Source organism: Sciurus carolinensis, chromosome 7 (genome assembly GCF_902686445.1).
Source record: "Sciurus carolinensis chromosome 7, mSciCar1.2, whole genome shotgun sequence".
Taxonomy (NCBI): domain Eukaryota; kingdom Metazoa; phylum Chordata; class Mammalia; order Rodentia; family Sciuridae; genus Sciurus; species Sciurus carolinensis.
Window position 1 is genome coordinate 136480287 of NC_062219.1, and position 25297 is coordinate 136505583.

The following is a 25297-nucleotide window of genomic DNA, read 5'->3' on the forward strand; positions in this document are numbered from 1 at the left end:
AGCTAATAAGTTGATCATATAGGAGTATAGAGCAGAATAGAGGCCACTAGAGGCTAGAAGGATAGAGAGTGGATAATGGGTACTGAAATACAGTTAGAGGGAGAAAGTAGTTCTAATGTTCTGTAGCACAGTAGGGCAACTATAGTCTGTAACAATAGCATGATTCAAAATAACTTGAGAAGATTTTGAAGCTTCCTAACTCATAGAAATAAATAATGTTTGAGGAGATGGAAGTACTAATTACCCTGATTTGAACATTTTACATTATGTACATGAACTTAATTGTAATACTGTACCCCATAAATCAACATCATCAATTTAAAAATATAAAGTAAATTTTAAAAAAGCACACAGAACAATATAAATAAACCTGGCATGCTGGTGCACACTTGTAATCCCAGTGACTAGGAGATTGAGGCAGGAGAGTCACAGGTTCAAGGCCAGCCTCAGCAGCTTAGTGAGACCCTTAGCAACTTAGACCCTGTCTCAAAAACTGAAAAAAAAAAAAGATTGGGAATATAGCTCAATGGTAAAGACCCCTGGGTTCAATGTCAAGTAACAACAACAAGAACAACAACAATCTATATATATGTATGATACATATATATGTACACATATATATGCATAATTCAACTGTAGATACATGCTCAAAAAGTAATAAAAATGATCTTTTTCTAAAAACTGAACCAACAGTCTTGCACAAAAATAGATACACCTTTGGTCATATTCTGAAAACAAAAACGTGTACTTCATCAATATAAAATGACAAAAATTTGACATATTTCTGGACCATAGCACACTAAAATTAGAAATAACAGAAACAGAAAGTAAACAGTTACCTCCTTAAAGGTTAAAATATTATTTTAGATAAATAAATGTCTGGGTTAAGGTGCAAATGCAAAGCTCAGTGCCTATAAATATATGTATGCTTCCAAATATATCCAGAGATGTGCAGTGTCTCTGAAAGGTAGTTCTCAGACTCATAATCACCTAGAGTGACCAGATATGTTACTCTGGCACTGGCCTGAGTTGTTAACACCATCTTATTACAATTAGGAGCAGCAGTGCACAGAAATGAAACTATTGCAGATGTTGAAGGAAGTCAAGACACCTTCTTGCTGAGCCTGAACCTGATCTTATAGTCCTTTGCAGCACAGGATTCCAGGAAGCTGCTATGAATCAATTGGTGGTTTCCAAGACCCAAACTGCCCTCAGGCAACAGAGTGGAAACACTTTCAGCTCACTAGAAACAATGCTTGGCCCCTGCTATGGTCTGGATGTTTTGCCCCCTCCCCATTCACATGTTGAACTGAATCACCAACGTGCCAGTCTGTAGAAGGAGGGCCTTTGCAAATGATGAGTGGGATTAGCATCTTTATAAAAGAGGCCCCAGAGAGCTGCCTTATCCCTTCCATCATGTGAGGACACAGCAAGAAGGCACTGTGAACAAGAGGTTCTCATCAATCTACCTGCACCTTGATCTTGGACTTCCCAGCCTCCAGAACTGAATAATAAATTTCTATTGTTTATAAGCTACTCAGTCTATATTCTGTTATAGCAGCTTGAATAGACTAAACCCCTGAATGTTTGATCTGCCCCCTGCAAAAACATGGGATCCCAGAAGTCTCTCTGGTGAAGGCTCAGAGATGGACAACTTCATTGCCTTTCTCCTGGGCTGCCTTCCCTCTGACTGGTATCAGAAATTGGGGGTGCACAAACATTTAACAGACATAGGCTATGTCAGTATGTGGAAGTGTGCACATGAAGTCATATTTCAAAAGTGGAACATGAAAACAGTTTGTACAGTCTGCTTAAAATCCTGTCACATGTGTGACAAATTTATAAGAGAAAGTAGAAATGGGTGAAAAAAATTAAACTTTTAGTTTGTTTACATTTAAAAACATACATTTAGGGCTGGAGTTGTGGCTCAGTGGTAGAGCACTTGCTTAGCATGTGTGAGGCATTGGGTTCAATTCTCAGCACCACATATACGTAAATGAATAAATAAAGGTCTATCAACATCTAAAAAATATATTTAAAAAGCATACATTTAGAAGTAAATTGGCACATAAAAATTTTTAATATTCTTAGCTATCCAGAAACCAAATAACTATAGTGAGGCATTTTCCAAAGGTTTCTGTCACTCATATTTTACTAGTTTGAATTATTAATTTACAATGCAATTGGTGATATATATTTATGATGAATAATTAGTATTTATATAATACTAGTAATTATATAACATAATAATGTGTATTAGCTTTCTATTACTATAACAAAATACCTGAGATAAACAGCTTAAAAAGGGAAAAAGTTTATTTGGCTCACAGTAGTGGAGTTTATAGCCCATGGTTGGTTGGCCTTCTTCCTTTTGAGCCTGTGACAAGGTAGTACATCAAAGTGGGGAGAATGAGGTGGAACAAGCTGCTTACCTCATGGTGACCAGGAAGCAAAAAGAGAAAAATACCAGGGTCATACAGCCCCCTTTGAGGGCACCCCCCTCAAATAACAAACTCTTTCCCACCAGGCCGCACGGCTCCTAAAGTTTCCACCACCTCCCAAGCTGGAAACCAAGCCTTTAACACTTGGGCCTTTGGGGGCATTTCAGAACCAATCTATAGCATATATATAAAATGTATAATGAGTCAGACACTGCTGTCAGCAATTTGCATTTATTATTTAATAAGAATCCTTTCCAAGGTAGGTTTTATGATACTTGATTTAGAGGTAACTTAGTAAGTAGTAGAACTGAACAACTAAAACACAGAAGTCTCTCAAAAATAAAATGTTGATTGAATAATGCAAGTAATAGGAGTATATATAGCATATACAATTATAGAAAGTTGGAAACCCTACCAAAGTAAGCACTGTGCTATTTAGAGATACATGCACATACATTAAAACTGTAATGAGCGTCAGAGGGCCTCTCCGCTTCCTGGCTGCTGCTTCAGGGCTGAGGCCTTCTGAGAAACTGAGGCAACTTGAAGACCCCCATTCAAACCCGTTCTTATGACCAAGTCAGAAAGATTTCAGACATGTCACTCAGAGTAACAGGAATATAAAAGTTTATTGAAGGGATAGGAAAAAGGAAAGGGGACACTCTCAAGGGAGAGAGTGGGTCCTCTCAGAGGAGAGGGACAATGTGCCTCTCTTGCATTCCAGTTTTATTGGGGATCCCAGAGAACTTTCCAGAGTCCTGCTGAGGTCCACCTCTTGACTTTTGACAGCACAGTGACATCAGACTTTTAGGTCCCCTCAGCCATGGCAACTTTAGGGTCACCTTGGCCCATTCTGAGGGGTTCTAATTGGATTCTTAACCATACATTCTTACTGATTTTATGGTTAAGAGGAACTATTATTATCTTCCAAAATCTAGTCTGTGAAAGGGGTCACAAAAGTCTTTCCCTTCAGAGTAACTTGGGTTCCTCTTATCAACATTATTTCCTGCCTACATTTCCTTGCCAATAACAGGTAGTTTGCTGATGTACCCTGTCCACTTAGGCCAGGCAGGGCTGCAGGCAAATTGTCTTTTGGCAAAGAAAGTATGCAGGTGTCAGCACAATGGGCCCATTTTATAGAATGATCCTCTTAGCCTCATGTTCCCATCGTTCTCATCTGTCTGTCTGCTAACACTGCCATGAGCTAAATAGCTTTTCTTTGTCAAGCTTTCCTGCCATGATGTTCTGCCTCAGCTTGGACCCAGAGCTGAGGAGTCAGGTGACCATGGACTGAACCTCTGAAACCTCTCTTAAGGGATCCAGGACTGGAAAGGCCCAATTATTACTCATTTTTGGATCAGTTCCTTGCATCTACATCAGCGCAGATGGTACAGGTACGGATGAGTCATCAGGAAGTGACTTATTCAACCCTGGAATTTCTTCAGTCTCCTTCAGAATTGCAGAATAGTTTAAGGTGTGATGCTCCACAAAGGCCCGGAAAAGCTGATGACAGAGTTTTCAGAGCCCTAGCATCTCATTACAGTGACTCTTGGGATCTTCTGTTTACTTCCATTGATGACAGTTACAGTGTTGGTGATAAAGATTTTTCAGTATGTTCAAGGAAAACATCAACAACAGGAAATTCTAGGAAACCTTTCGAAAGTACCACATTATGCAAAATGGCAATACTTATAAAGGAACAACTTTTGATAAATAAGTGTTTAAAATATGACAGTCTCAAAAACTTTTAGCATGAAAATGAACAGGAATTATAGCTCAAAACAGGTGTCATGAAAAAATGAGCTCTTTTCAGAATTTTAGCAAAATACAGGCATGTTCTGGGAAGGTCACTGGTCCTGCAATGGAGGAAAATGTTATCGTTTACCATGGGCAAAAAGATTGGAAGAAATGTAAGCACACTTGCCAAGATAAGGAATTATCCATTTTAAAGATAGATGATGAAAATTCCAGATTTGTCAAAATAATTACTGGATTGCATTATTACATGATGAAGGGGAACGTAAACGGCAATAGATTGACAGTGGCGTATCTTCTGGAATTCATCTTTCAATAATGAACTTGTCTTCTGGGAGAGGAAAATGTATGTTTTTAGCTGCAACAAGAAATTATTGATTGCTGTACCTGCAATGGTAGCTTTGAAAGAGAATTGATAATTTTTAATCTGCTTTAATGTGAGACAAGAAAAGGACTTAATCCGTTATGGAACCAGGGAGAGATGAGCTGCAAGAGGAAGAAAATGTTATTTGCATCGTGACTTAGAGATCAGCTGCCATGTTCCTTTGTGGGGACGAGGGAGGAGAGTTGGATCTGGAGAGCACTTGACTTTTATCTAATGACCCTCAGCCATTACTCTTTCTCTTTCCTGAACCTCCCATAGAACCAACTAAAGAACCCTGATAAACGGCAAATCATTTCAGTGTCTTCTGATTTTGATAACACAAGAACTAGAACACAGCTGTGTTTTGTTCACATCTGTAAGTTTACCTCATCTTAAAAAATTTATTTTGCCATAAAATGTCATTTCAAACATACTGAATAGTTAGTTGTGAGCATAGTACAAGGAATTTCCATAAAAACTTTGTCCAAATGATCAGTTGCAGTTGTTTATATTTTACACAACTTTATGATTCATTTTCTCTCTCTCCCCGTCTCTGTCTCTATTGACCCATCGATTATTATCAATAAATTGTCCATTGGATAAATAACCTTGTCCTTTTGTTACATATTTTTCAAGGGCAAAGACTTTGTCTTACATAACCACAGTACAATGATGAAAATTAGGAAATTTAGTATTGATACAGTAATTTAGTATTGATCTAAAACATATAACCCATGGTCACATTTTGTGGATTGTTCCTGTAATGTCATTTTTAGGTATTTTCCCTCCATGTTCAAGATCTTGCAATACAAATATTATGTTCGAAATTATATTTTATAACAGTTCTTTATTTTTTGTGAGGTTGGCATTTTAAAAATCATTTTTGAATTATACTGTGTGTGTTGTAAAATGCACCCACTTCAAGTCACGGGGATTGTAAGTTTCAACATATATCTACACCTCTTATAAACGAATCAGTCAAGACATGGGACATTTTCATCACCCCTAAAGTTCCTTCCTGCCCCTCACCACCCACCTGGTCCCATGCAAATGGTGGTATGTTCTTTTTCACTGTAAGTTAGTTTTGCATATTCCAGAATTTCATGCATCAGATACTCTTTAGATCTGGCTTCTTTTTGCTCAGCCTGTTTTTGAAATTAATCCATATTCTTCATGTAAAAAAGAAAAGAAAGAAAACCAAAGGAAATTTTTTTAAACTTCAAATGAATGGTTCTCCTAGGTGGGGAGACAAAGGGTTATGTTTGGGAAGGGCCATGCAGAAGGCTGCAAAGGTAGGGGTGAAGTTTTACTTTCAGATAATAGGTACAGGGTATTTATTTTTATGTCATGCATATTTTATATACATATGTTTACATATATAATTTTATATTTATAAATTAGTAATTTAAAAAATTTGAAGTAGCTATTTAGAGATAGTAACAGATGATTTTTTTGCTCATTTAAAGTGTACAATTCAGTGATTTTTAGTGTATGTACCAACACATATAGTCAAGACCACAGAAAGAAGCCCCATGCCTGTACCTATCCTTCTGTCCCCTTTTCCAGCCCTAAGTAACCTAAGCTACTTTCTTTCTGTAGATTTGCCTTTTCTGGATGCTTTGTGTAAAGGAGCCACCTGGGCTTTTGTGCCTGGCTTCTGTCACTTAGCATAATGTCTTCAGGGTTCCTCTAAGTTGTAGCATGTGCCAGTACTTCACTCCTTTTTGTGATTGTCACAATGATTTCTTTAAATTCTTATCTTGAGTGCTGGTGCTCGAGGAAAAATAATTAGAAGGAAATGAGAAAGACAGAGCTTTCCCTGGAGATCCTAGAGGACTTTCATCTGCTTCCAAGACCCCTGGAGGTGGGTGGCACTGGCTCTTAGTTCAGAATGTGACTGACTTTTTCTGAATCTGGGAAAACTGAACCATGGAGTGGATTTTTGGTTCCCAATGAAGGTGAGCGAGGCAGGGAATGGAAGAAGAGTTATTTTACTGAGAAAAGGGGACACCAATCAAAGAAAGAGATCTAGCAGCAGAGTGGAGGGAAGGAGGGGAGCTTCTTGAAGCAATGGAACAGAACTGTGAGCAAGGAAATTCAGAGTAAAGGCTGTGAGTGCAGCTGGGGTGCAGGCTCAGGGGGGAAGGAAGGGATAAAGTGGGAAGGGCAGCAGGTCTTAGACCCCAGAGGTTTAAGACAGGCAGGAACTGGGGCTGGTGAGTGGGTCAAAGGCTAGTGCATAAGCAGCAGGGCTGTGCCTGGGGGTCCACAGCCTAGGGGGACAGCTTTAGGGGAACTCTGCATTTGTATTTCCTGCCCATTCACTTAGTCAACAACCTCTTTATTAAGTGCCTGTTATGTGACAGGCTGTGCAAAATATTAGAGATACAACCTGCCCCTGCCCCTGCCTTTGGAGGACTTATCGCCTCTTGGGAGCATTTGTTGCTTCTTTTTCATCACCCCACCATTCCTGGAAGTATATTCAGCATAGAATGGCAAATTGCAATTTTATTGATGACTGATTAAGAAAATAAAACTTTTTATATTCAGATTATAATCTTTTTTTTACAAAAATGGAGCATCTGAATGGATATAGAGTTTTAGTTCTGTAAGATGAAAAAAGTTTGGAGACTGGTTGCACAGCGGTGAACATCCTTCGCTGCTAAACTGGACATTTAGAAATGGTTAAGATGGTAAATTTTATGTCATGTGCATTTTGCCACAAAGGAAAATAAAAAATAATGCAATATGGAAGAAGTAGAACTCCATTTTTCAAGTTAACAAAATAATCAAAATAGAAAATGAGAAAGCTAATTTTCCAATATTAATATTTACATTGATGTCAATGAGAAGTATTTTATTTTGTTTTTCTTTTTCCCATAAAAAGTAATTACAGGGAACCAGGTGCGGTGGTGCACACCTGCAACCCCAGCGGTTCCGGAGGCTGAGGCAGGAGGATGGTGAGTTCAAAGCCAGCCTCAGCAAAAGCTAGGCACTAAGCAACTCAGTGAGACCCTATCTCTAAATAAAATACAAAATAGGGCTGGGGACACGGCTTAGTTTTTGAGTGCCCCTGAGTTCAATCCCCAGTACTGCAAAAAAAAGAAAAAGAAAAAAAGTAACACTTTAAAATTTCCTTGTACTTTAAACCATTGTGATGATTAATATACACATGGATTTATGGATCCAAAATTTTTTCAGTGATAACATTTGTCAAAATGTGAATATTCCAGGGCAGCTATCAAAGCATTCTCATATCCAAGTTGGGCCTCTCACCCTGAAAATGTTCTTTATTGGAAAAGAAAAAGCAGGAAGTTGCCCTGAGTCAGCTGACCTTGGCATCGTGCTTGCTCTCTCTCACTGAAAAGTTTTATCTATTCAGTGTGTTCTTGAAGTTTTGTTCCCTTCCTGGTATCTCATCCCCATCTTCTCTGAATGCAGCACAGTCCCTTTTCAACCCCAGCAGCACAGGGCACTGACTCAGTCTAACCTCAGTGTGGCCTGTGTTCACATTAGTGAATGAATTATTGGAAGTCGTGCCTCTTTTTAATAATGCAGACGCCTGTGAACATGAGACCTGATTTGACTCCGGGTTTAGGGTTTAGTTCATTATTATGGTCTTCCCAGGATTGCCCTGCAATTGGTATTTCTAATGTTACAAACCAGAAATACTAATATGCCAAGAAAAAGAAAATCCTGTGGTTTCTAGGAGTTTCAAACTTGGTTTTGACTTTTTCCTATGAATAATGGAACTATACCTGCAGCCAATCCTTGAGAAGTTCACTTCATTATTAAGGTCCTTGGTTGCATTTGCCTTGATAGTTACTGGATATTCTTAGATGTCTATAAACAGTTTTAGAACAGACATGAGACTCTCCTGACCTCCCAAATAAAAATAATATTACTTGCACAATATTTAAAAATGATACTCCCATTTCAGTTCACAGATTGAATTTTGCATATTAAGTTATGGCCTGAGCAAGTTTAAAACATCATAATGGTCTTGAGGACAAAGACAGTGTCTTTTCATTGAGTCTATAACTCCAATGTGGAAACGCATGTGTTGTTTCAATATTAAACCTTATAAACTTATTGTTATGGTTTGGATCTTAAACAATCCCCCAAAAAAGGGCCATATGCTAAAGCTTTGGTGGCCAGTCTGTGGTGCTAGTGGGAGGGGGTGGAACCTTTAGGAGGTGGGGCCTAGAGGGAGGAGCAACCTGGGTCAATGGCGGGGTGGGTCCTTGAAGGGGCTGTTGGGACCATGGCCTCTTCCTCTCTTGCTGCTTCCTGGCCACCATGAGAAAAGCAGCTTTCTCCCTCCACACTCTCCCACCATGATGTTTTGCCTCATCAGAGACCCAAAAAGAATGGAGCCAACCTACCAAGAACTGAAACCATGAACCAAAATAAACCTTTCCTCCTTTTGTTTATCTCAGGAATTTGTAATAACAACAGGAAGTTAACACAGTTAAAAAAAAGAAACAGGTGAAATTGTAACAATATCATTTATTTAATCCATTATATCCAAAATATTATTTAATGTGTGATCAATATAATTTTGTGATCAGTGATAATGTATAATATGAGATCAATTGTTTTCTGGTACTGGGAATGGAGCTCGGGAGCACCATCACCATACTGAGCAACATCAGCAGCCCTTTTTATTATTTTATTTTGAAATGGGGTCTTACTAAATTACCAAGGCTGGCCTCTCAAACTTGGAATCCTCCTGAGTTGGGGGAATTACAGATGTGTGTGATCATGCCTGGCTTTGATCAATTATATATGAATGATTTAACATCCTTTGTTTATTTGTTTGCTTTGTTACTCAATCTTTGAAATTCACTCTGTATTTTGAGCTTCCAATGTGTCTCAATTCAGAGCAGCCACATTCCAGGTGTCCAGTAGCCACACCAGGCAAGTGGCTGCATGCTGGAAGTACAGTTCTGAGGGCTCTGACTCCCCCAACCTCAAGGAGAGGAAGGGCCTGTCCCCCTCGGTGTTTCCACCAGAGGCAAGGGAATGCCTCTCCCCTCCAGCATCTCTCCTTGGGCCCACAGGAGGAAGAAACAGTCTCCCTGAGAAATTGAGCAGAATGCAGAAAGGAGGAAATTTCCAAAGGTGGACCACTGCTTTCCACCTGATGCAGGGTGTGGACCAAGCAGGAGAGGACCCCATGTCTTCAAATCTGTCTGCAGCCTTCACCTCGAGTTTGAGGGCCTTGGGGCTCTCATGGTCAGAGTGGGGTGGTCTGTTTCCTCCTGTGCTGTGGGGTACGTGAGTTGAAGCAACAGTCATGCATACATGTCTATATGCATTGTGTTACTCAAGAGATCCAACTTTAAGAAGAAAAGGAAATCAGTACCTGTAGGGTATTATGCTATCTTTCAGATAACTTGTAATCAACAAGGTCATCAAACCCTGAGATCCTGTAAAAATGGGTATAAAAGTGTATGTATTAGTTAGCTATTGCTTTATAACAATCCACCCTGAAATTTATTTGGCTTATAATTGGGCTGGTCAGCCATTTAGGCTGGGCCCAGCTGTGCTGTAGTTCTAGTCTCAGCTGGGATCCTTCCTGTGAGTTTGTGTATGTGTGAATACGCATGTGTTGTCTGTGCAGCTAACTGCTGGTTGACTAGGTGACTCTTTCCTAGAAGTAAACTGGCTGTCAACTGGGCGCCTTGATTCTCTTCCCCGGAGCATCTCATCCTCTGTCAGGCTACCATGGGCTTGTTCTCACGGAGATGGCTGCATTCTGGAAGAAAAAACAAACAAGAAGTATTCAGGACCTTTTGGCACAGTGTCATATCCACTACCTTCTATTGGTCAGAGCAAATAAGGCCAACCCAGATCTAATTTGGGAGAAACAGATTCTACTCAATGAGAACAGCAGTAAAATCACGTGAAAGAGCATGGGTAGAGGGAAGGAAGAATTGCTGTAAATTTTTGCAGTCAGTATCATTGTGCCTTTTCCTGCTGACAAATCCTTTAAGGTTTTGGAAAATGACACTGCTTCAGGAACAGCAGAATTCCCTGGGAGTCATGTGCCTCCAGAACTCCACCATTGGGAATAATCAAGAGAATGCTGAGGTGTGTTGGAAGGACTTGGAATGATTAGGGAAATGCCTGAGCTGTGAGCTTGGGAATCACGAAGGCCCTAGCAATTTATATTTCATTTCTGATCACAGGAGAAATTTGAAAACATGAACAATGCATTTTGCATGTTTATAAAGTCTTTTCATACCTTTTTGGTATCTGTAGGCTATTTATGATTTTCAACACAAGCTAAAGCAAACTGTCTGAAACAACCTTACTCTGAAAGCAAGTGATGTAAAAATAGAAGTGCTGAGAAGATAGTTCTTCCTGCTGCAATGTAATCGAACAGCTGAGGATGACTTGAAAGAGTCCTTTGATTTTAACAGGGCAAAGCTGTTTCCTGAGCTCCCCCAAATGGAGATGCAGCAATGGCGGGGGGAATCCCCATTACGCACATGAAATCACTTAGAGCTAATGCATCCTGACCCTGACTCAGAGGTTCTCATCCCTGGGTGCATGTTAGGATCACCTGGGAGCCTTTCAAATTCCCTGTACCCCAAGTTGCAGCAGAGCAATGAAATCTGAGTCTTTGGAGTGGGAACGTGGCATTTGTATTTCTAAATACATACAGTATTGCTGAGGCTGGTCTTGAACTTGCAATCCTCCTGCCTCAGCCTCCCAAGTGACTGGTCTCCAGGTGATTATTGTGCAGTCGCAGCCCAAACCCACTGCTTTAAACAAGCATCTCTTGGTGAATGAGTTGCAAATGAGTTCTCAAATTCGTGGAAGGCATTGGTTGTTGAGCTGGAGCCTTTCAGTCTTACCCGCCACCTCTGCTATTCCTTGAATCCCCCCAGTTCCACAGGCACTGATGACATTCCATGCACAGAGCCATGCGCTAGGTGTCCTGCCTTTGGTGAGCATCCCTGACTTTGCTGGGGAAAATTGCATCATAAAAACTCAAGACCTTTAAACATTTTATTAATTTATAACTTGCATACAGAAATGCAAAGTATTGCTATAAATATTAATGAATTATTATGAAGTGAATACACTTGTGTGATTAAGAAATAGAACCAGACTCACTTAGTCCTCCCCCAAACCATTCTCTCCCTCCTCCCCAAAGGTCACCAAGATCTTTCCTACGAGAAAGATTGTCTTTTTATAAACAAGTAACACTAACTTTTTATAAACAATTTTTATTACAGAAAAATTTAAACATATACAAATGAACAAAATATTATAGAACACTCACCCAACTTTAATGGCTAGTTATTATCTGCCATTTTTATTTCACCTAAACCTCAACCCACTCTCTATCCCTCACTTTATGAGTTATCTTACCATCACTGTAACAAAAATACATGAGAGAATCAACTTAGAAAGCAAAAAGTTTTATTTTGGATCACAGGTTTGGAGATGCCAGTCCATGATTGTCTGGCCCTGTGCTTTGGGCCTGTGGTGAGGTCCATCAGGGTTTGGCTCAGTGGTTAAACATATGCTTATCATGTATGAAGCCCTGGGTTCAATCCCCAGCACAAAGATGGGGAGGGAGAGAAGAGTGGGCCAGAATACAATAATTCCCTCCAGGGGCACTCTCCCATTGACCTAAAAGCCTCCCACTAGGCCCCACCTCTTAAAGTTTCTATTACCTCCTCAGTAGCACCACCCTGGGGACCAAGCTTTTGACACTTAAGTTTTTATTTCCCCACAAGGCAAAATGACACACATTGAAAGGTACAGCTCTTCACTAGGTGTAGTGGTGTATGCTTGTAATCCCAGCAACTTGGGAGGCTGAGGCAGGAGGATTGCAAGTGTAAGTCTAGCCTCAACAACTTTGTAAGACGCTGTTTAAAAATTTCAAAATTTTTGATACTGAGAATTGAACCCAGGGGCACTCTACCACTGGGCTACATGCCCCAGACCTTTTAATTTTTTATTTTTGAGACAGGGTTTTGCTAAGTTACTTGGGGCCTCACTAAATTGCTGAGGCTGGTCTTGAACTTGCAATCCTCCTGCCTCAGCCTCCCAAGTGACTGGGATTACAGGCGTGTGCCACTGTACATGGACAAAAAAATCTTTCAGAAAAGACCATTGAAAAGCACAGATCTTAACTGTATGGTTTGACAGATAAAAACATGCATATAAACTTTGCCACCTTTAAGAGTAGGATATTTCCACCAACCCCAGGAAATTCTTTCAAGTTCCCAATTTTTTTCTCTTCTTCGGAGGTGATCACTTACCTGAGTCTCTTCCACTGTAGGATCACGTTGCCTGAAATCATACAGTATGTGTGAGTTTATGTCAGCTTGTCTCACTCAGCAGACCGTCTATGAGATTGATTCATGATTTGTGGGTCAGTGGTTTGTTTCTTGGTATTGCTCTGCAGTATTCCACGGTGTGAATGTGCTACAATTGGTTCATCTGTTTTCCTGTTGATGGGTGTTTGGGTAATTTCCTGTGTCTGGCTGTCATGACTGAAAGATCTGTGAACTTTCTTGTACAAATTCTTTTTCGGTATTCTATGTTAATTCCTTTATTAACACTTAAGTGACACTTCTCTGCATTTTTTCCAGCCCTGTTGCTCTAGGGATTATAATATCATTGACATTATTACAATTTAATTAGAGCTAATATTATACTATTTTAATAAATTTACAAAAATGTTGCTACAGAAAAATTCCTACTTACCTCCTTCTACCCTTTGTGCTATCATTTTAAAATTTCACATCTATATTTGCTTTTAATCCCATAGTAGTGTCATAGCTTTTAATTAGTCATAGATCTTTTTGAAAAACTAACAAAAAAGTTAGTAATGAATAATTGCAGGACGATTCTTAAAGGCTATGCAAATGTTCTGTGTGGCCTTTAATTTTCACCCACAATATTACTTGCGTCAGTGGATTCTGCCTCCCGTGGTGTTCCAGTGATCATTTTCTATTTTGTGCTGCATTATTTGGAATTTCATATGGAAGATTTCCCCCTGTAATGGTCACACTCCGCTGTCCACATACCAGGATTGAGAGATACTAGCGCTCACTGCTGGATGTGTCTGTGAGGATGTTCCCAGAGACGATCGCCACGTGGGGCAGCAACTGAGGGGCAGAGACCAGCCTGAATGTCGGTGGCAACGCCCGTAGGCTGAGGGCCGGGATGGAACCAGAGCCAGAAGGGGTGTGCTCTGCATGTGTGCCCGTGCCCGGCTCCTCCCCATCTGGTGCGCTTTTTGCGGCTGCCGTCAGCTGTGGACCTCAGACTCCAGATTCTTCAGCCGTTGGACTCAGTCTTGCACCAGCAGCACCAGCACAAAGCAGTTTTCCAGGACTTGACCCTCAGACTGGGCCTGCGTCAATGGTGAAATCACCCAGAAACCACTCCGGGTGCGGGAACTCAGGCGAGAGATTTTATTATGCGGACAGGCAGAGTGTCTGCCAGCAGGGTGAGAGAGAGAGAGGAAGTGAGTGAGAGTGAGGAGAGAGAGAGAGTGGCGGTGGAGCCATTCTTAAGTAGTCGAATTTCACGGGCTAATAACAACGAACCAGTGACTGATGAGCACGTTTGCAGGCTGATGAGTGGACCAATGACTGGCTGGGATGTTTGCAGACTGACAGATCCGGGTTGTAAAGTGGTGTGGGGGGTGCAGAATACTGGAGGCAGCAAAATAGCAGATCTGGTCCCAACATTCCTCCCTTTTTGTTTTTATAGATACCAGGGGTGGGACGATGGTCTTTCTTCCGTAGCTTCTTCCTGCTGGTTAGGGGTGAAGAGTCTCATTCCTATAAAAAAAGAGAATGAGGGAGGACTTTAGGTGGGAGCAGAGTTTTTGGAACCAGAGGTGTCAATAGTGAATCTCAGGTCTCGGCTTTGGGCATCAGGGGCTGGTAGTCTTGAAGGAGAAGGAGTTGATTGGCCAATTGGTTGGTGAACTTGTGTTATCTGCCAGCTCTGGAACTTGTGTATCTGATCTTATAGGAACTTCTGTAGGCAATTTAGCAGGCATGGTCCTGTTTTGGAAGATCTGTAGACCTTAAATTGACCAAGAATTTCTGACTCTGGCCATTTCTCTTGATAGTTATCAGGCACTCCTGCCTAAGAATCTCTTTAGTAGCCTCCAGTCTTACTTATTCTTGGGGATAACATAAGTATAGGTCTTAAGTTCCAATAAAGGAACTACTGTCTTTTCTTTTAAACCCAGTTATGGCTGTATTTTGGTAATAACTGTTTTGCTAGGTGTTCAATACCACACTGGTCAAATTGACCTTGTTCTTATCTGTTGTTAAGGGTCAACTGAGTTCCTACAGGGGTCACTTGTGGAGAACTTGAGAGCAGCTCCTTAGCTCCTTTAGTGCCATTCACTAGGTAGGGTCTCCTTGATGAGGTGGCTTCCCTTGGGAGCATCAGGGATGGCTCCCATTTTCAATGACCCTCCTTTTTGCAGCAGGTGCACTGATTGGCTTTTCATCCTCTAGTGGTTTTATCAATCTCTCTGATCAGGAGGTCATGTGGCCCAGAGTTGCATAGCTCCTTAGAGAAGCTCTCCCATTCCCTGGATTCAGGCTGACTCAGAGGGTAAGAGCCAAATACTGATTTTCCTGGCCCTGGTATTTTAATCTCAATTTCTAAGTTTGATCTTAAACATCAAGCAAGCCAGTCTCACCAGTCACAAAGTAAGAGTACTGGGCTTTAACTTTAATGTTTATGACTTTACAGTTATTTATCCCCTTTTATTTAATTGGGGTCTATATTATCTTATCTATGCTATAGGTGATGACTTATTATCTCAAATTAATTTAGGTTGTTTGTTCTTGAAGCAGTACTTCTGCAAAACATTAATCAGGCAACAGCTATAGAGTTTAACACAATGACATTACATCCAAAACATAAATCAAGGAAAGACTAAGAGAGCTTTTGTGTGGTAAAGTGGCAAAATGCTTTCATGTTTCAGGATATTAACCTTTAAACAAATCAGTCTCTAACAGGTCCTGTTAAGGAACATTAAATGATATAAATAAATCCCCAATACTATTCTTATTTACACAAAGAGGAGTGAGAGCGAAGAGAAGAGAAGGTGTGAACAAAGGGAATCTCTACCTGCTTGCTGCTGTGGTTACAGAAGTTGTGTAAGTCCCATTCTCTGGCCCAGAGGAGTCATTATCTAACTTATATTGGAATTGGACTGTGTTGCAATAGAAAATGAGCCTATGAGATTTGAGATCTGGAGTCAAATGGAGAGGCTGGATGTTTTTGAGGAGACAGCCAAGGGGGTGGGGATTGCAGAGAATTTTAGATTGGGAAGAGATCATGGCTAAGAGTTCTCAGGAGTCCAGAGAAGGGAAACAGGACAGGAAGGGGCATCCCCACAGCCTCTCTGATTTCCCACATAGGAGCAGACCATCAGTGAGGGTCATCACCATCCCTGACAAGTCTGCAGCTGAAGCCGAGGTAGACCCTCACTCAGTACTAAGGTTTTTTTTGTTGTTTTTTTTTTTTTAATTTTTTTCAGAGTTGTAGAACAGCGTGCCTTATTATTTGTTTATTTTTCTGTGGTGCTGAGGATCGAATCCAGTGCCTCACATGTGCTAGGCAAGCACTCTGCCACCGAACCACAACCCCAGCCTCAGCACTAAGGTTTTTTGAGAGAGAGAGAGAGAGAGAGAGAGAGAGAGAGTGTTTTCAGGGCCACCATAGAAGAGCTCTGAGGACTCACTGCCAGTAGAGGGAAGGCTGTCCAGAGTCGAATTCTGTAGTGGGTGAGGAGGTCAGCAACGGCAAGAGGCAGAAACACCCTATGGTGGATATTGGCCAGGGAGGAGAGGGCATGGTCAAGGTGGCTCGGATCCCCATGAGGGGAGAGCCAGCAGGCAATGATGGTGGATCCCATCCTGGGTTTCAACACAGAAAGACTTTCCTATCCAGAAACATTTTCTTTGTACCTAGAACCTTTTATTTTTCTTTCCTATATGTTGACCCCTTTTTGTTCACATTCTGAAATAACTCTTATGAAATTTCTGAATTTAGATAAATTACTTGATTTTAATAAGATGAAATATTTTGTTTTGTACAATCCTCTAATTAAAACACAGTTGAAAGTTTTGGAGCCCTTTGTATATAGAATTATACCTGTTAGAACTTAAGTCTTATTAACCTTGCATTTAGTGATGACACAAAGCAATTTTTTAAGGAATTAGTATTTTAACTTTGTAAATTAATCAGATGTCTCTAACAAACACATTTGAGTAATCCCATATATGTCAAATCTACTGATTTTACTGTAAAAACCAAGATATCAGATAAGTGTATTGAACAGAATCTGCTGTCTCTTTCCTGTTGAAGAAAAATCCTAGAAACAATTGATATTAGACATTTTATAGACATCAACATTTTATTAATTTGACCACCTGGAGACTTATGAGGTAAGTAATTTCAAAGACATTTTACTTTCATTTGTTTACTATGATCGCCCACTGCCCGCGGGGACAATCACAACGCGTATGCTCTTCTTGATCACAGGAACCAAAAAGCTTTATTCCACAAGTCTCAGACTTATATTGAGAACATCAGCCTATCAGAGAGTAGACTACCAGGAAAGTCAGCCTATCAAGGAACAGTCTCCAGGCAGATACCAGGATCACCTCATGTACAACAGCCAACCAGAGTTACTTCCTAAAACTTGTATATGAGTGCAGCTATGTTTGGCAAGCTGCCAGGCGCCATCTTAGAGATCAGGCCATGGTGCGGCTCTGGGGCCCTCAGAGCCCACCCCTGACATCTCCCCCTTATTCTTTAAATAAAGAAAAGATGACTTGGGACCATGCCTGTCTTAGGTTGTCCATGGCAAATTACATCCTTACCCGTCATTGGAATTCTGACCTCCAGGCGTCAGAACCCTGTCTTAGGTTGGTATGCATTTCCACAGATCTTACCCGTCTTTGACTACTGGTCCAGCATGCTTAGCCATACTTGGGGGGATGTGCCTGTCTCAATGGCTGTCAAAGTCTATACTATAGCCCGTTGATGACATCGGGCATCTTGGCGATCTCTGATTTGGCTGCATATAACATAGGCTATCCCTAAGCAGATAATAATCAGAACAGCTACTGTTCCAGCCCACTGTTAACAAAGAGAACATCTCGGATACCGATGCAACTTGAACCCTGGTAGCATTGACTCTGAGTATCAAACGTAGATGACCAATTACCAGTAAGGTAGACAGATTTTTAGATAACATAGCCGCAGAGCTAAGGTTATTATAAGCAATAGGGGTGACACACACTGCTCTTAAAGGATAAACACATCACAGTCCCAAAAGTTCTTGCAAGATATCCACTTGTTCTTGTAGTAAGTCCACTCTTTGATTTACAAGGAGTATGCCTGCCTTAAAATGGTTGTTTAGAGCTTCTTGAGTCTGTAAGGCTGTAGCTATATTTTCGGCCATGTGATTGACTGCTGTTGCTATAGGTATGGCAGTTGCTAGTGCTGCTGTTGCAGAAACCACTATTGCAGTGACCACAGCCGCTGTGATGCCAAAATCTCTCTTATCTCTAGATAGTAGTACTGGCAGTTCTGTACCTGTAACAGAGACTGGGACTGGTAGGAAGGTAGGAACACACATTAAGACTGCCAGCGGGAACCTAGAAGCATTCCAACATTGAGAGAGATAGCATCCTAAGACACTAAAAAGAGGTTGTAAGTTAGTTCAAGGGGGGCTACGAGCATCATGGTCATCAGAAGTATATTGGTCTGAGTTACTTGTTGGTAGCGTTGGCACTGGTCGAGTTAGTCGCTCAGGAACCCAGATAGGCGATGTTTTATCCTGTGGAAACACACAAACCGAGCCGCGGCTCCAGTAAAGCACCGGGTCCAGGCCGTTCCATTGTCCTGTAAGAACATCCTTCCATTTTACCGTCGCTCTATCATGTTGTTTATGATTGCCATGTCTCTCAGCGGCAGAGCGACCCTCATTATCCAGAGTTAAAAAATTCAAAATAAAGAGGCAAAGAGAAAGTTTATCTTTAGGGGACCTGAAGGTCTCCCCTATTCCCCCTTTTTGTTTATTTACAGACTTTCTTAGCACTTATTTAGACCCTCATGTATTTTATCACATAAGCACTTTCTTACCCAGAAACATTTTGTTTTTCACTAAATATATTTCCATATCTAGAACCTTTTATTTTTTTTCTTTCCGATCTGTTGACCTCTTTGTTCACATTCTGAAACAACTCTTATGAAATTTCTGAATTTAAAAAAAATTACTCTATTTTAATAAGATTAAATATTTTGTTGTTTATAGTACTCTAATTGAAACACAGTTGCAACTTTTAGAACCCTTTGTATGTAGAATTATACCTATTAGGACTTAACTCTTAGTAACCTTGTTTTTAGTTTAGTGATGACACAAAACAATTTTCTGTACAAACACATTTGAGTAATCCCATGCATGTCAATTCTAATTCACTTATTTTCTTAAAAAAAAAAAAAAAAACAAGATATTAGACAAGTGTCCTGAACAGTATTTGCCACCTTTTTCTTGTTGAAGGAAAGTCCTAGAAAAATTGATGTTAGACATTTTATAAACATCAACATTATATTAGTTTGACCACCTCGATACTTGCAAGTTATTTTCAAGACATTTTACTTCTATTAGTTTACCCAATTTAAATCAAACCTTTTTAAATCACGTGAATTAAAAATATTTGGATCCATTTTTAAATTTTAATTTTAGGAGCGCTCAGTTTTGATACAGACAAAACATGACATCAGACAGCACGACATACACATAACACAAAATCAAAGGCCTTGAAACTTTATAGGTGAATCTCCATTGCAATGTAAGAGATGTTCAAAAACTCTAGTTGAGTAAAAAAAATAGAACTGATCAAAAAAGTCATGAGCTCAAAAAAAATGTAGAATTCAAAAAAAACAAGAGTCCTGGAAAAATGAAGCGGCCGTTAAGTACTTTAGTAAAGCACCATAAAATTTACTTTTGCTGGAGTTCAGGTAAGACTTTTTGCTCTTTTTTTTTTCTTTTTTGGGTTTGAGACAGGTCTCCTACTGAGCCTTCAGGCTTTCTCTATTTACATTTCAATGTAAGCCTTGACTGAGATTTGGATCTGAAAGGGGATAAAATGTTCCAGCAGAAACTTGATGCCTAGGGCATTTTAACCCTTAATCCTGGTTAGTAATCAATTCAGGTTTGGACGCAGAAAATTGTGAAACAATTATCTCCCAATATTTGTGGGGACTGGGGCTACTATATCATACTCCTTACTAGGACATGCCACTGATGGTTGGGCTGGTTTGTTTACTATGTGGCAAGTTTCTGGAAGGAGATGCAATGGGGAGGAGCCGGCGGTTCTTTAGGTGATGGCTCTTTGGGGAGAAACTTGGAGCCCCCTTTGGGAGGTCCTGGAGAGAAGCAGGCCTTAAGGGCGGATAATGTAGGGCAGACTCCCAATGGGGGACCCTCCCCTAAACTGATTTCCCTCTTCCTAACAAGTTGTTCCTCACACCCAGTTTCATTTTCCTTGTCTGTCTCTGATCTTATTGACGCCCTTTCTAATGCTTTAGACCTTTCCTCTTTTATTTCCTCCAAAACCTCTTCCCCTTGTTTTATGGCCTCTCTGCATTTGGTTCGGGCTGTTTTAGTTTCAAGAGGAATTCCATTGGCCCGGAGCAAATCCTTTAAGGGACCTTCCATGCGCATTCATGACATTTCAGTGCCCATATTTCTCTATTAAACTAACAGAATGCAAAGCACTTTAACTAGCAAAACAAAAGCGAAAGCACTTACAAATACTCAATCTCCATCGCTTATCCCGCGAACTTTAACTCGTCGCTTTTCTCGCGAACTTTAACTCGTCGCTTTTCCCGCGAACTTTAACCTGGCCAGACTGTACTTTACTTTCCCTGTATTTACCTGATCAGTTCCTTCTTTGTAACTCGAGTTCCCAGGTTTCGGACCACTTATGATCGCCCACCGCCCGCGGGGACAATCACAACGTGTATGCTCTTCTTGATCACAGGAACCAAAAAGCTTTATTCCACAAGTCTCAGACTTATATTGAGAACATCAGCCTATCAGAGAGTAGACTACCAGGAAAGTCAGCCTATCAAGGAACAGTCTCCAGGCAGATACCAGGATCACCTCATGTACAACAGCCAACCAGAGTTACTTCCTAAAACTTGTATATGAGTGCAGCTATGTTTGGCAAGCTGCCAGGTGCCATCTTAGAGATCAGGCCATGGTGCGGCTCTGGGGCCCTCAGAGCCCGCCCCTGACAGTTTACCTGATTTAAATTGAGCCTTTTTAAATCTTGTGAATTAAAGGTATCTGAATCCATCCTTTAAATATTAATTTTAATTTAAATTTTAATTATTTATGTCAATTTTGTTATCATATATATATATAGGCAACACAATGTACACATAACATGAAAGCAAAGGCCTTGTAGCTTTTTATAGGTGAATCTCCATTGCAATGTAACAGATGTTTAAAAATAACTCTAGAATTGAATAAAAATAGAACTGGTCAAAAAACCATTAACCTAGGTATGTAGGATCAAAATTGTGAGCTTGAAAAATATAGCATTTAAGAAAACAAAACAAGGGTCCTAGAAGAAAAAATGATAATGGCCATTAATTATAGCATGAGAGAGTGAGAAAGAGAAAGGCAGAGAGAGAGAGAGAGAGAGAGAAGAAAGAGTTCTTTTTTGCAGCCCAGGAGAAGTTTAAAATGGACACTTTTTTTTAGTCTCAGATTGGTTCCTTGCTGAGCCTGCTGCAGTCTACATTTCAATGTAGGCTTCAGCAAGGCGAGGCAGGGAAATTTCCTAGGGCTTTTTAAACCCTTTTTCCTGGTTGGTTGAAGTTGGAGGAGGAGGATTAAGAGCGGGAGAAGAAGCCAAAAAGAGGTGTTCAGGTTTGCAGGAAGAGCAAAGATTAGGTTTAGTGTGCGAGAAAGAAAAGGCTTAAAGATAAAAAATCTCTTTCCACTTGCCCGTTCCCTCACAGAAGTTGTATAAATACACAAGAGACTGGGGGTCAGGTAAAGGGGTTTAAGATTGTCTAGTGGACACCCCAGGGGTGAATCTGCCAGAATGGAGGACCTAGATCCCATGTTGGAGACTGATGCAGCCAAGTCAGTGTCCAGGCATCCCGAGGTCACAGACTAGTTGGCTGGAGATGAGAAGGCAGCACAGTGATAGGGACGTCACCCGACCATCAGTGTGTGCTGGGCAAAATCCGAGAGTCGAGGACCTGACCAGAATTTTCGAGAGTGAGTACAAAGAGAAGCCTCAACCCTGAGAGAGAATCTCACCATAAGATCAGGACCCACCTGTCAGATAAGGTCAACTAAGGGGGCCAGCCGTAACTATAAAAGTCGTGGCTGGGGGAAACCCCACTCCTCAACCACCTCAAGGGCACCGGACAATCAATGGTCGCATCTCAGGTCAGCAGAGGAGTGTTTAAGCAGACGTAGGGGAAGACTCACCAACCTGAAGGCCAGTGTCTGGATGTAGAGGAGAGCGTCCGGGCGAATGGAAGGTGAGACCGGCGTCGTGGGGTCTGGGGCGACAGATGGGATTCCACCTGCCTAAGCGGTGGTAGAAGAGCCCATTGGAATCACGGCACCAATGAAAGACCCAGAAACCACTCCAGACACGGGAACTCACACCAGAGATTTTATTAAGCGGACAAGCAGAGTGTCTGCCTGCAGGGTGAGAGAGAGAGAGAAAGTGAGGAGAGAGAGAGAAAGAATGGCCATGGAGTCATTCTTAAGTGGTTGAATTTCATGGGCTAATAACAAGGGACAAATGACTGATGAGAATGTTCACCGGCTGACGGTGGAACAATGGCTGGCTAGGATGTTTGCAGACTGACGACCTGGGTTGTAAAATGGTGGGGGTGGGGGGCAGAATACTGGTGGCAGCAAAATAGCAGATCTGATGCCAATAATGGGCCCCTCTTGTTCTGAGGCTCCAACTTCTTGAACTGAGCAACTACTTGTTTCTCTGACCATCCAGCCTGCAGACAGCCACTGTGGGACTATCCAGCCTCTGATTGTGTAAACCAATCAAATAAATCCCCTCTTATAATTATGTGTACATCCTGTTGTGCTGTCCCTCCAGAGAGCACAGATACACTCCTTCCTCCCTCCCTCCCCACCCCCTTCCTTCCTTCCTTCCTTCCTTCCTTCCTTCCTTCCTTCCTTCCTTCCTCCCTTCCTCTGGTGCTGGGGATTGAACCCAGGGCTTTGCACAAGCTAGGCAACCACTCCACCTGAGCTACATCACCAGCAACCCCACCCCCATTTCTTTATGATTTTTAATTTTGATACAAGATCTCCCTAAGTTGCTAAGGGCTAACCTCAGCAATCCTCCTGCCTCTGCCTCCTGAGTAGTGGATTATGGGTGTGTGCCACCATGCCCAGCCCTTTCTAATTTTTAAAAATTTTTGTGTGGACTCATGAATATTTTTTCCCACTGGGTTATAATCCAATGTCATTGTTATATTTTGCTGCTCAGATTAATCCAGCTTGGGCCATCAGAATCTCTTTCATGTTGGCTTCTTTTGACATGTCCTCACCCCCAACCCTTCTTTTTCTTTTTTTATTTTTATTTTTTTGGTACCTGAAATTGAACCCAGGGGTTTTTAACCACTGAGCCACATCCCCAGCCCTTTTGATTTTTTAATTTAAGAAAGAGTCTCACTAAGTCACTCAGGACTTTGCTAAAGTTGCTGAGGTTGGCCTTGGACTTGTGATCCTCCTGCCTCAGCCTCCCAAGTCACTGGGATTACATGTGTTCACCTTCACAACAGCCCAACCCCTTCTTTTAAAAGTGGTTTCTTTCTAACATTACAAGATGGTCCACACACATCCTGTATTTTCCTTCCTTGGACCTCGAATTAGCCATTTCTTCAAAAGGCCCTGGTTCCTTTCATTGAAAATGGTATTTAGAAACAAAGATCTAGGCCCCAGGTGTGCCCACTGATACCAGAGCATCAATGCCTCTGGGTTCTCTTAGTGACAATTTAGAAATGTATGTATGAATGCAAACTCAGGTAAGTGCACATGTGTCTATTGTTAAGCCAAAGCCCTTGATTCCAAGGGATTTCTGAAATAAAGAGTTCATTAAGCCATTACAGATGCTAACTAGAAAAAAGACCAGGTCCTGGGACAAGTTTGTGCGACTACCAGCAGAGGGTCTAGATAGAAGTTTTACCCAGAGATAAAAATATTTTTGCAAAGAAATTATGGGGCAGGAAAGCATAAATTGCCCACGCTGAACCTACATTGGCTGTATATGAGAAGGCTGGGGTAACGTGAAGCCGAGACGTCTTTGGGATAGAGGACGGTTCATAGGAAGTTGCTGTGTTGCTCCTGGGTTGGTTGGGGTCACAGTCTGGGAAGTTTGAATGTCAAGAGGGCACAGGGCCCTGGTGGTTGTAGCCGGGCCTCTCTCTCATCCCACTCTTTGGCAACCACTGGTCATTTCCCGTCCCTACCATTGTGCCTTTTCTAGAATGTCATACAAGTAGAATCATGGAATCTATACGGTCTGTTGCTCCTGGTTTCCTTCACTTAGAGAAATGCATTTAAGATTGACTGTGTTGTTGTATGAATCAAGGGTTTGTTCCTTTTTATTACCATTTAGGGTTTTCATGTATGTTAAGTTTATAAGAAACTGCTGAACTGTTCTTCAAAGTTGGTGTATCATTTTGCACTCTCAGTTCAAATTTTGTTTCATTTCATTTTGATCCTGGAGATTGAACCCAGGGGCACTCTGGGGCGCTCTACCACGGGTCCTTTTTATTTTTTATTTTGAGACAGGGTCTCACTGGGTTGCTCAAGGTCTTGCAAAACTGCTGAGCTTGGGCTTGAACTTTGATCCACCTGCCTCAGTCTCCCAAGTTGCTGGGATTACAGGTGTGCAACGTTGTGCTCAGCTGGCAAAATTTTTTCTTATTTAAGCCATTCTAATAGGTGTGTGGTTCCGCCTTGTGGATTCTGTTTCATTTTCAAAGGAGAGTTCTGCTGAGAACTCTCACCAGAAATATAGGATGCTGTGTTCACATTCGTTTTTTCTTTCCGCACGTGGAAGATCTCATTCCATCATTGCTTTGCTCCTGTTGTTGATGTCACCTATCATTCACCTCATCTCCCCTGTATGTAATGTGTTGCTTTTACTGGCTGTTTTCAGGATTTTTAGAAATCTTTTGACTATCCAGTGCTTAAGTCTTCATTCACTTTCTTCTGACTTTTTTCACTCTTTTCCTCAGATTGGACCATTTCTATCATTCTGTCTTCAAGTTTCTTTCTTCTGTTTCTAATCAGCTAATGACTCAAAAGTAATTCTTAAAAATGTTATCTTTCTGTTCGTTCTTTTTAAATAATTTCTATTCTCTGCTTAATTTCCACAACTGCTCATTCATTATGAGAATATTTTCTTTACGTCCATGAATGCATGTATGGTAGCTGCTTTCAAATTCTTGTCTTCTAATTGAAAACTAACAATTCGAGATTTGTTTCTACTGTCTGATTTTTTGTTGCCTTGTATACATACATTTTTCCATTTCTTTACATATCTAATGATCTTTTTTTTACTGTGAACTAGATACTGTAAATAACACTTATAGCAACACTGGATTCTGTTGTGCTCCTTTGAAAAGTGTTGATATTTTTCTAACAGTTTTCTTG

General features: G+C 41.0%; 1 pseudogene; it reads left to right on the top strand.

Moving 5' to 3' along the window:
- The window catches only part of LOC124989449 (killer cell lectin-like receptor 2), a 31013-nt pseudogene that overhangs the window by 2411 nt on the left and 3305 nt on the right, over nt 1-25297 (top strand).